This window comes from Solanum stenotomum, chromosome 5, assembly GCF_019186545.1.
Source record: "Solanum stenotomum isolate F172 chromosome 5, ASM1918654v1, whole genome shotgun sequence".
NCBI lineage: Eukaryota > Viridiplantae > Streptophyta > Magnoliopsida > Solanales > Solanaceae > Solanum > Solanum stenotomum.
Genome location: NC_064286.1, coordinates 915,729 through 927,285, shown reverse-complemented (window position 1 = coordinate 927,285; position 11,557 = coordinate 915,729). Strand labels below are relative to the sequence as shown.

Sequence of the window (11,557 nt, the reverse complement as noted above, 5' to 3'; positions counted from 1 at the left end):
TATAGACTTTCACTGCTCAATGATTTGCAGAATACATAATACGTCCCTGAAATAGTTGGACAATGACCAAACTTAATCCTAAACAAATGAAAGAGCGGTCAGATTCCAAGCAAACAAACAATAACCAATCTAGGCAATCTTTTCTTTTCATAAGAACTGAATAACATGATCCATGGTTTTGTGATTCTACATACAAGGGATATCTTGCTCTTGCCAACCAATAACCACAATAGTCTGCAAAGACAAATACTCATTGCATCAAGAAAACTTGAAATATATGACATCCTCTCAACTCAATTTTTACTCTCCGTGCATCAGGAAAAAAAAAGACAATTTAAAATCTCAAAGCAAATCAAACCATATAAAGGAAGTCATGACAAGGTAAAAAAAATAAAAAATCCTGAGGTGGATTATTGTGCACCAAAATTACAAGTTCTCAAACTTCCATCACTCAGCAGAGGATAGAAACTGAAATCTCAGGCAGGCAGCCACCTTCTCTATCTAACTATATCAGAAAAGGGAAACTCAATTCGATTTGCAAATGGATTGTACTCTTCAATGGGTTCTTTCTTATTGCAGCCACTTTCATCCGCAATGTGATTGGTTGTCAAATTTGAAGATAAGTTCCTCACCATCCCTTCTTTTAAAGAAAAAGGATCGGGTGTGAAAGAGAAAAGAGAGAAGCCTGAATTTCTAGACTCCTCAGTTTCACCGGATCCAGCAGTCGTTGATTTCTCCATTGTGTGCTGTCCTACTGGAGCCATCCTTTGGACATTAGCCTCCTGATGGGGATCCTTTAACCTACCAACTGTTGAAACCCTGGCATTTTCCTTGATGCATCTGTCACTGGTTGGAGTAACTGATTGAAAAACAGGCAAGTGGCCATGGTTAATGGGTGGAGGGATCAGATGCTGCAGGGCACCATGCTGCATGAAATGGGCATTCGCATTTAAACCATATGAAAATGGAGTAGCAAATACATAATGGTTTGGATGAGGAAATGGCATGAACCCATTTACAGGAGCAGTCGCCCAAGAAGGTGGAGTTTGATAATAATAGTCCATTGCAGGAACTTGAAACCTTGGGAAGTGTGTGCCTTGACTGTGAACTGGTGGACGCAAGGATTGAGGTCGCATGCCAAGAGTCCCATTCACATTTGCATTTGTTGAAGCAGCTGTGTTCGGGAAACTTCCCACAGGAGTTCCTACAGAATTTGGTGTCAGGGAACTGACATCCTCACCTCTAGCAGTAGCAGTTCTTTTTTCTTGTGCAACTTCGTAGCATTCAGCAAAAGCATTCTGCATAACTTCAGAAGTTTCTCTTCCTTCAGAGTTTTTGCTGCAATCTTCTGAATCTGACGTCGATGATGATTCTGAATTATGTGGATTTGAAAAGGATGTAGCACTGTCTCCCTCACTAAGGCAGGATGAGCAATTATCAGAATTAGAAGAGCTGCTTTGTGATAAACCCAAAGTCCTCTGAGAGGAAGACCTCGGCATCAGACAAGAATCAACTTCATCTTCAGCCACTTCTTTCACATAACAAAGTGATTTATCTTCCAAGTGAAAACCACTTGCACAGTTGCTTTTAGTTTCAGAACTAGACTTTCTTAATTCTTGTATGTCCTTTTCTTCATTTAACTGAAGAGAACTGGATACTCCCAAATTATTAGAAATAGAAGGCTCGGGATGCTTATCAATTCCAGTGCTCTCAATCTGGAAAGTTGAAGATCTCAAGGTAACATCAGAGTCAGAGCTGCTCCTTGGATATTTCTTTCGCAATTCCATTGGTTCCCATACCTTTAATAACAGATGAATCTCTGCTAGACAGATTATTACGTATAGCCATTTTGCTTTTGGGTCTTGCACAATTTTCACGCGCATATTCAACCTGATTATATTTGGTTCCATAGTAGGGCTTGGAGATATCTGATTCGCATCCTAACTTACTCACAGGTTTGTTGTTCCCGATTCCTCTGGCCATGTTTGGGTACAACTTAGCTCTGTCGTCACTGTGTTGGTTACAGCTGCAATCTGAGGATTCATATCGGTCATACTTCCTGATATTGGAACAATTCAACTTTTCAGCAAACTTAGAGGCACCATCTTTCATGCTGGATTTTGCAGCATTACTTCTTAATGGCTTATTTAACCTGTTGGTACTCCTTGAAGCTTCAAAGTTATCACAGCGATGTCTTGGCTCATACTTACTTGCCGCACCTCCACTGCCTGAAACAGCAAATCGACGTCCATCAAACCATTTCAGGCTTGAATCTGGTTCAAATTCTTTTCGAAATTTCAACCTCCCAGAATGTCTCATATAGTCAGCTGGAAATGAGCCATTCCCCTCGTTCATATTGAATTCCTCAAAATAATCATCGGAGTTGATTTGCATACTTGGGTGATTATATCCATCCAAAAGTAGATCATCTTCATCATTCGGCGATAAAGGGCAGGATAAATTAACTTCCCCAGCTTCACTTACCGAGTCTGTATAGCCCATCAGATTAGATTCCTCATCAACGTTAGGTGATAATTCCTCATCAACGTTAGGTGATAATTCCTCCTTTGAAACATCATCAGGGGTAAAATTACTTTGGTTTGAGTCGCAACTTTTCTTCTCTCTATCCTTTTCTTTTTCTCTTAATCTCTCCTTCCTCCGCAGCTTCTTTTCCTTTTCTTTTATCCTCCTCCTCTCCTTGCGTTCTTCTTCTTCACGTTTTTCCTTCTCTTCTTCCTCGAGAAGTTTCATCTGCACAGATTATCAAAGATTTAGAAATATGCCTCTGAAAATTGGAAACGGTATAATAATCTCACAAGTAGAACTTCCTACACCAGAATTATAACTACTAATACCTGCTTTTCTAAAGTAACAATCTCCTTGCAGGCAACATGAATGCGCTCCTCCAGCAACTTCAATGCAAGGCATACAAATATGCTATGTGCATTTTGCCGTGCAGTTCCTTCTCTAAAAGCTTTTTCAACCTGCAAATAATTTCAGTGTCAAAACACTTCCAAGCACTACAATGACCAAAAGATGAAATCAATTGTCTAAGAAAGTCTTGGTCCAAGAAACGGAGACCTCAACTTTTCAAGGCAGATTCATGTAATTTTAGAGTGTATCAGAGCAAATCCCCATCACAGAAGGAATGAAGAACCAGACTTGAAACGACTAAGCATAGGACATTAAAAAGATAAAGCTACTACGTTACATTGTTTTAAATCTCCCAACTTTTAGAAATACCACAGAAAAACAAAGATTGTCAGGAAGGAAGTAGCTAGAAATACTACTTACAGAGTCATGTAGCTATATGATTAAAGTTATTTCTGTTACTTAACTAGGCAGCATACAGGCAAAAAAGATTGTCAGGAAGGAAGTAACTAGAATCCCAAGCAAAGCAGACTATAAACCTCTCTATTGCTTAAGAGGCATTTAACAAAGCAAATCAGTATTTTATTAATAATTATAACCAAGTAAATAAACTGAAGAGTAAAAAGGATCAAAGTAGAACCGCTCTAAGAGCAGCTTGACAGTTGACTAAGGCACTTGATTAATGACAAAAGAAGCAAAGGAGAGACTTGCCTGCTCCTTAAAAATTACAGTTGCAGCATCTAGAAGAAATTCCCGAGCAAGTTCAGGACTCTTGGCATGTTTTTGAGGACGCGAGCATTCACCATCTAGTTCATTTCCATCCTTGTCCATGGAATCCTCATCCTGAAAAGAGAACATCAAGCAAAATCCATAAGGTGAGAAGTTCTGACATAAAGAATACCATACCATCCAAAGAAGCAACTATAGACACAATCATAGTGGAGACAGAGGCATAGTTAATAAGCCTAACAAATTTGACTACCTCTTCTTCTTCAGCCTCTTCAGCATGCTCAAAGAACCTCCTAATGCTTTCCCCTCTTGTTATTGTAACAAAACCATCCCCAACCACAAGCCTGCAATGTACACATTGTTGCCCCTTCAATGCATGTGCTTTGACAGAAAGTTCAGTACATCTGCCATCCAGTTTCCATGCCCGTAGAGTGATATAGCAGGCATTGAAACCGCTCAAGTCTAGACCACTGACTTGCACTCTTCCACTCAAGCCAACATTTTCATAGTCCAATATATCACATTTTCCTTCTCCAGTTCCAACTGCCCATTCAAAGTGATGATATGTCCCAAAGGTATCAATGAACGCCTGATGCCAGTCAGCTACAATTGTGTCGTGAGAAACCTGAACACAAGAGAGTAAAATGGCATTAATCTAGGTGCAAATAACAGCCTCTTTCACTTTATCTGCACTAAGTTCTAGGAGTGGTAGCATTTTTTGTCAGTAGCATTAGTATCTTAGGTCTCCATGTTTGCTCTCCTTTAATTCCACATTTGGTGGGTAGTTGGGATGGTGTAGTGGAAGGGGGAAGTTGGGGCCACTGATTCACTCTCAAGTCCTTTTAACACAACTGAAATGCCATCAATGAAATGATATGCAGAAAAGACCATTGACCAAAATGGGAACAATTTACTAATAATCCATGAAACTAAAAACTAGAAGGGTAGAAGAAAGGGATAAAGTTTGTAAAATCCAAAAATTAAAATGGTATTTAAAAAAAGGAAAATATCAGTTCCCTATAAGATATCCATGGAAAAATGAAATTAGGCACAAACTAGCTTGCTTCCACTTCATACTTTGCACACCACATGAACAATGAAAGAGATGAACATGAAGAATTGATCACACCTCATACTGGAATGCTGCATCAGCAACACAAAACCAAATACTGCAATGAGGTTCTCTGCGCATGCGTTTCAACTCCTTCAGCTCCTTGAATTCACGGATAACATTCCTTCTACAATCTCTACAAAATCTCTTGCTATCAAACCTGTGGCAAGCAACAAACTCACAGTAAGTTAGTCATCTGATGGAATTGCCTTTAAGTACATTAGAGATATTAGAACAGATTTCATTCATAAAACAGGGAAGCCAAATGACAACTGCAAACTGGATATTAACTTTGCTAACATAGAGCAGGCAAATATAAAGATTTCTAGTCTAGATTTTTCCTAACATCAAACCACATCATAACCTGAACTTCAACTTCCAGTACGGTAAAAGGTAGAACCAAATGCTCATAGCATTGCTGATATTAAGTTCCTTAAAGAAAACGTTGTCTATTATTTATTTATTTTTATTTTTTTATGACAAGGGAAGCCCGCAACCGCTATCCTTTGGGTGCGCACAGGGTAAAACCCCCGCTCCTATGCAATAGCTCGCAAACCACATAGGAGAGGTAACCCGCACTAGGCAAGCCCGGTGCGACGAGCTCGACCCAGAAGGCAAACCCCTTGCTTTCACTGGCAAGGGGTTTCGAACTTGAGACCTCCAACATGGAAGTCCCAAGCTCAAACCACTGGGCCATCCCGAAGGGTAAAACGTTGTCTATTATTAAAAAGGCCAACATTGATTAGATGATGCTTCAGGTCAGAAACAGAAACAGTTTAGCTTTTGCACATTACACCATTAGTCTAGCAGCTTCTAGACCATGTCAATCTAACTTTTTGAACCATGACGATTAAGTCCAAAGAAACTTATTTTCCAACAATGGTACCACGATATATATCTACAAACTTTTTCCACCACTCTTCATTGTCACCAATAAGATGTAGTTCTATCACAGCGTAAAATAATCTTATCCATTCCTGAAACCCAATTGCAAAGAACATACGCTACCAAACACCTACAGTAACAAAAAGATCAACTGGCAATGACACAACACTCACGAATTGGCAGATTCCTGAACCTTCCCATGACCTCATGTATGATGTCATTATTTCTCCAAACCAAAATAACACAGACAGAGCGAAGGCAAGGTATCTGGTACCACTGAACTTTATACTAAAATTGAACCCATGGCAAATTAATATATGTGGGCTCATGAAAATTGAAGATCCGGACATTTACCCACAGGCACCAAGCAAATGAAAGCATATTTAGCTGCCAAATGCATTTATCCTTTAACTTGGGAAGCTAATAAAACACTACTATATACTCCCAGGCCTCAACAATTAAAAGGGAGGGGTCTGGTGTCATCCTTTTATTTTATCTGGTTATATTCCCAAATTATGGACAGAAAATAAACAAGCTCCAAGCAAGACAAGATGTAGTGCACATAAGAAACTTGATGGAATGCTAATTATTGTGCCAGAGGTCCTTCACCATATGTAATTGGAACAAACTATCATTAAGTTAGTCACTAGAAGAGCTTCCTGTGCCAAGAAGAAAGTCCTTAATAAGCATAAACTTAGACAGCCTTACAACTGATTTTTCTAATTTATTACTCCAAAAATAGCGGTACAAAATTCAAAATATGCAGACAGCATTCACTTTGATAAGGAAATGATTAGAAAAGGTGGAGCCTTACATTTCAGACACTCATGGCGGCAGAACTGCAAATATCACCCTGAACATACTCGAAATGGAGTGCATTCTTTAACCTAGGTAGCCTATGCTGAAAAAATCCCACAACCTGAATTTTACTGGAGCTACCTTATTCCAGCTTTGAAATTCTCTAATCTGGTACACATTATCAGGAGAAAAGACTCCACGTGCTATTGATGACTGGAGTGCGATATCTATCCCTTTCAAGCAAGTGAAATTGATCTTTCTAATAAACTTGTCTATGTTTAATACCTCCACCCCCCACCCCCCACCCCCCACCCCCCAATTTGTAGGATTTCACTAGCTATGTTGTTGTCTCTACGTTTAATGTTAGTCATTCACCTTTTAAGATAACTTATAACTCAAGGGAAACTCCACTATATCTAGATTTCAATTTGGACATGGTCTTCCAGTCAGTCCATACGATGTATTAACTTAAAGAAGACAAGTGCTAAGATCAGATTTTGAACAGTACAAATCCGGAAGCCATCTGATCTACAGAACATTGTTTTTCATAGGATGAGACTACAAAATAATTGAACCCCTCAATTAAACTTGCAATTCCAGAGTTAATAACAATTGTCAATTCAGCACATTTAATGTTGGAATAATATTAATGGATAAGACAAACAAAGAGGATAATAGTAAGTTATTAAAGGACAGCAAGCTGAAGAAAGGGCCTTATACGCACCGGTACATGAGCCTTTCGATAAAGTCCTCTTCCTTCATTTTCAGAAGAGACTGTCGTGTCTCTTCCCCCAGGGCAGTCCAGAAGTCTACCAATGTGTCTACAGAGAGTCTGGTAGTATGAAGAGCACATGTTTCTCTTGTTCCATGCCCTCTGCCATAAGTTGCCATCCCTTGGCTTATCCAACCCCTAGCACCTCCACCACAAGCATCAGGATAAAGTAGTTCTCTCTCTCGTTCCCTTCCACGTGAACTGTCAAACACCTGATTCAAAGGGGAAGGTCAAAAAACAAATGATGAAAACAAGGAAAAGATATTTATGAGTAAAATAAATTTACATTTTGAAGTCCCTTCAGGGATTTGGTATATAGATAACAATCCAACAAGGTAAGCATCCCATCTCGTGTTGTGGTTAGACCTCCCCAAGGATGGACAGATGGATCTTGAACATCATACTCAGACCCTGTTGTTGCACGCAACTCTCCATCACATTGATCCTTCAATGTCCCTACTCTGCTGCAAGGACGGTGAGCACCTGCATCCTCATGCTGCAATGACTTCCCATACATGACAATTTGGAAAAAACCTTCGAGCAGTAATCCATTGCATCTAGAACAGTACATGTTCTTACGAGCTTGCTCAAAGAGAGTTTGTTTGTCAATCTTTAGAAGATTCTGCCGAGCTTGAGGTGATAGCTCATTCCAGAACTACAATACAACCAAGAGACCTTTAACATATAACAGATATTATAACCAAACGATATTCCCATTTGATATTAAAGCAACTAAAACTGAAGTAAAAGAAAAATCAAGATATGTCCCAATAAAAGGATGAAGTTTAAGGTAGCCAAGTTGTTTTCCTTTAAAAACCGATAATTCCCCTGTGAGTCATTAATTAACTGACCCAACTCCAATTGTTCTCACGTGTTCGGAACTTGGGGAAGTATAGACCCTCCCCTCTACTCTGCTCCACTTAAATACCAACTCTGTGTCAACAGCAAGGCTTAAACTCGTGATGCGCGCTCAATCCACACATCTCATGCTGCATCCTCACCACTAAACCAAAACCCTAGGGGCTTAAGGTAACCAACCTATCCCAACAAAATACTACATAGCACTTGATTCATAGATGGGCATCTCTATAAATGTCCCAGGGTTGCATCCTGACTAATCACACTTAGAATTATAACGATTTTTGGAGCACGCATCAACCAGAACTAATCAAGTAAGAGGGGAAAGAGAAACAAGGAAGTTTCGCAAGAAGTTATTAGGGCGGCTCATAGTTAATCAATGTTAAAAAATAATTTCAAGTGAGAACTACACCTATTGCAGATTGGTATGTAATAAACAGCACTTTCATGAAAGCCTATCTGAGACAGAATCAGTGTAATATACTAATGGTATCCAAAACTATAGAAAGTAATTAATTCGAAGAACCCCCTATCTTTTTATTGCATCCAGCTTATATAACGGTGACATTCTTTCCATTTTGGAACATTTGACATTTGATCGAAGCTGTTTCATTTTTACACAACTTTCACATTTCATTAAACAATTCAAAATTTACACACTGATGTAATCCTTCTCTACCAAAATAACATTTTACCTACTACTACTACTTTAATATATTCTTCAACTACACCAAATACACTATATAAATAAAATTAACATCCTAACTCCATTCGCAACAAACAGTAATTCATTAAGATGTAAAACCTACTAACAAACAAGCAGATACCTAACCAGTTCAACCCCATTTACTGACAATTGCATTGTTCAATCAAAAAACCATCTGCATATCACTTAGAATTCCAGAAAACACATCAAAACTCAGCAAAAAAAAAAAATACAGCAAAAATATTCACAAGTTACCAATTAAAATTCAATCACTACCTTCTGAAGCTGGTTGTAGCTTATATCCTCGCGATGCTTTGACCAAAACCCATTACTCGAAATCGATTTACTAGAAGCATTAAACACCGCCGTTTCATTATCATTTTGCTCATCATTTCTCTGCGCTAACCCTGGCATTTTCGCTTATCAATCTCTTAAACCGATTCAACTTTCACCTATCTATCTACCCATCCCTCTCCTCAAATCTCCGCCGTCCGATTCGATTCAGAAAATTTTCACCGAAATCCAATTAAATCAATTCACTGAATTTCAACCTAACAATCAATCGATTCTTCCCCCAATAATCATAGATCGAAATTTCGATACGTTCTTACCAATAAATACAAATATTAATCATATGAATCCGATTAAAACCGTATAAACATGGGATTAAAGGTCTACTGAGAATCTAACAGTGACAATCGAAGACGAAGGATCGAAGAAAATCGAGAATTTAGATAGAAAAAAGGGGGAAAAAGGGGGGCGAAATGGAGGATAGAGGTTTTCGCTGATGAGATTTGGTGCAATGTGTATCTGTATTTATGTACGTACAAATTTTACAGAGAGAGAAGATTTTAGGGAGAAACCAACACCTTGGCTTTTTTGCAAGGGTTAACATTGCAAATTTCCATGGATTTATTGTTTGATAGGAAAATGTCCAAAATTTAATTATATCTCATCATAACAAATTTAATTTTCATGTGTATATGAGAAAAAAAGTTAATTTTATCTTCCGTTATATTTTAATTAATGCAATTGATGTGTATATATATAGTGTTTTTTTATATAATTATGGTGTTCAGACAGTTTCTAACACTGAAATCCGCCATGATTAGAATTGATGAAAAGAAATAGTGTTTTTCTCGATTAGGTTTTGAATCTGAGATTGCACAGTGCTCAATCTACTTTATTGGTCATAAGGTCATAGTCTGAGGTGTTTTTTTAATGCAGTTAATATATGACTTTCTGATGTAACCGTACAAGTGATGGAAAAAAAACTCAGTAAAAATGGCGGCATGTATATGTGATGTATTGATATTGTGTATATAGTGTTGAACTGTGTATGTATGTTGTATGACTATGTATCAGAAATGTATATGCTTTCATATTCTTCGATCAAAGATAGCTGAATAAAATGATTATTGTTGTGAATTAGCCAAAAAAAAAATACCTCAATCTGCTTCAAAACTCCATATATGAGCTCCTCCAATGTTCTCAATTTTTTTAATTAATATTAACTCAAAATGAAGCTTGTTTATGTCGACCCAAAATCTGAAACTTGACTGAAAAGACTTAACAATGATTGTCGAGGTATACTTCAACCAGGTGTTGCTTTGAACAAGTAACATGCTCAAATCCATTCGATCTCCCAAAATGCACGGTAAAAGAGAACACATCTATTATTTATTTAAAATAAAAATAAAAAATGATCTGCAAAACCTTTTCAATTTAAAATGAATCTGCAAAAATAGATACAAAAGTTGAATCGAACACTAATGAAGACGAGCAAAGAAATTCGACAAAAATTGATAATTGAAGCGTCAATGAAATTCTTGACTGAAAACTGGACAAAGAAGCAGGAAAGAAGGGAAGGAGGCCCTTTAATAGCCGGAAGAACGAAAACGAAAAAAATTACATTTCGCTAAAAATGAAAAGTGACCAAATGGCTATTTGTGTAATAAGTGATAATTGAGTTATTTTAGGTAAGACATTTTGACCTAGTGAATATTTTGTCTAATTTTCGCTCATTGTATTATCTTATATTTTTCTTTCATGTTAACGAAACTCTATAATGAGTTAGGTAAATACCGGACATCTAAATATTTCAGAAAAATAAAATTAAAAAGCCCGTTTACATTAGATTGTGTTTGAGGAGAAGATTTGGTGTAGGCATTTTTTATAAGTCTTTAATTAATCAAAAGATCTTCGTTTTCTTTGTTCTTTTTCAACCTATAATTTTGAAATTAAGGTAATGAATTTGTAAAAAACAAAAAAAAGATTGATCATAACTCATAAGATAATGTTCCCGCTATTTAGCCTTTCGCACAAATAATTTTCCATCAAAAATGAGGTTGATAAATGATCAAAAAATTAATTAATAATTATGAATTAATAAACGATCACAAAAGAGATTGACTATATGTATGGCTAACTCAATAATAATATTTATGTTGTCCTAATATCTAATAATTTGCTACTATAAAATATTATAATAATAATAATAATAAAAAATAATAAAATAAGTAATTTTAAGCGAGGGTAACTTGAGTAAATATCTTCTATTATGTTTTTAATTGAAAAAAAATAATTATTTTAGGTGAATGGCCTTTTATAGTAACACCCACTTAGGTATAAGAATAAATATAAAACTTTTTTTAATGGCAAAAGTATAAATGTCATGTAACATACAAATGATAGACTAAAATACTTGATATAGTAAATAAATTATTTGGCAATTTTTCCTTGATTTATTAGATTTCTATTTTAACTATTTTCTCTAGCAAAAAAGGAAAAAAAAAAAAAGAAGGTGGTAATATCTATTGAGGCTTCG

At 36.8% G+C, this 11,557-nt stretch overlaps 1 pseudogene across 1 annotated transcript; it reads right to left on the bottom strand.

Annotated features, from left to right (window-relative positions):
* Positions 1 to 344: 344 nt before the first annotated feature.
* LOC125864969 (uncharacterized) lies at positions 345 to 9,596 on the bottom strand (annotated as a pseudogene). The gene is made up of 8 exons (XR_007446301.1): positions 9,007 to 9,596; positions 7,453 to 7,821; positions 7,119 to 7,378; positions 4,730 to 4,871; positions 3,854 to 4,225; positions 3,583 to 3,714; positions 2,856 to 2,984; positions 345 to 2,751 (listed from the first exon to the last, which is right to left on the bottom strand). The product of XR_007446301.1 is annotated as an uncharacterized LOC125864969 (transcript).
* Between the last annotated feature and the right edge of the window lie 1,961 nt (positions 9,597 to 11,557).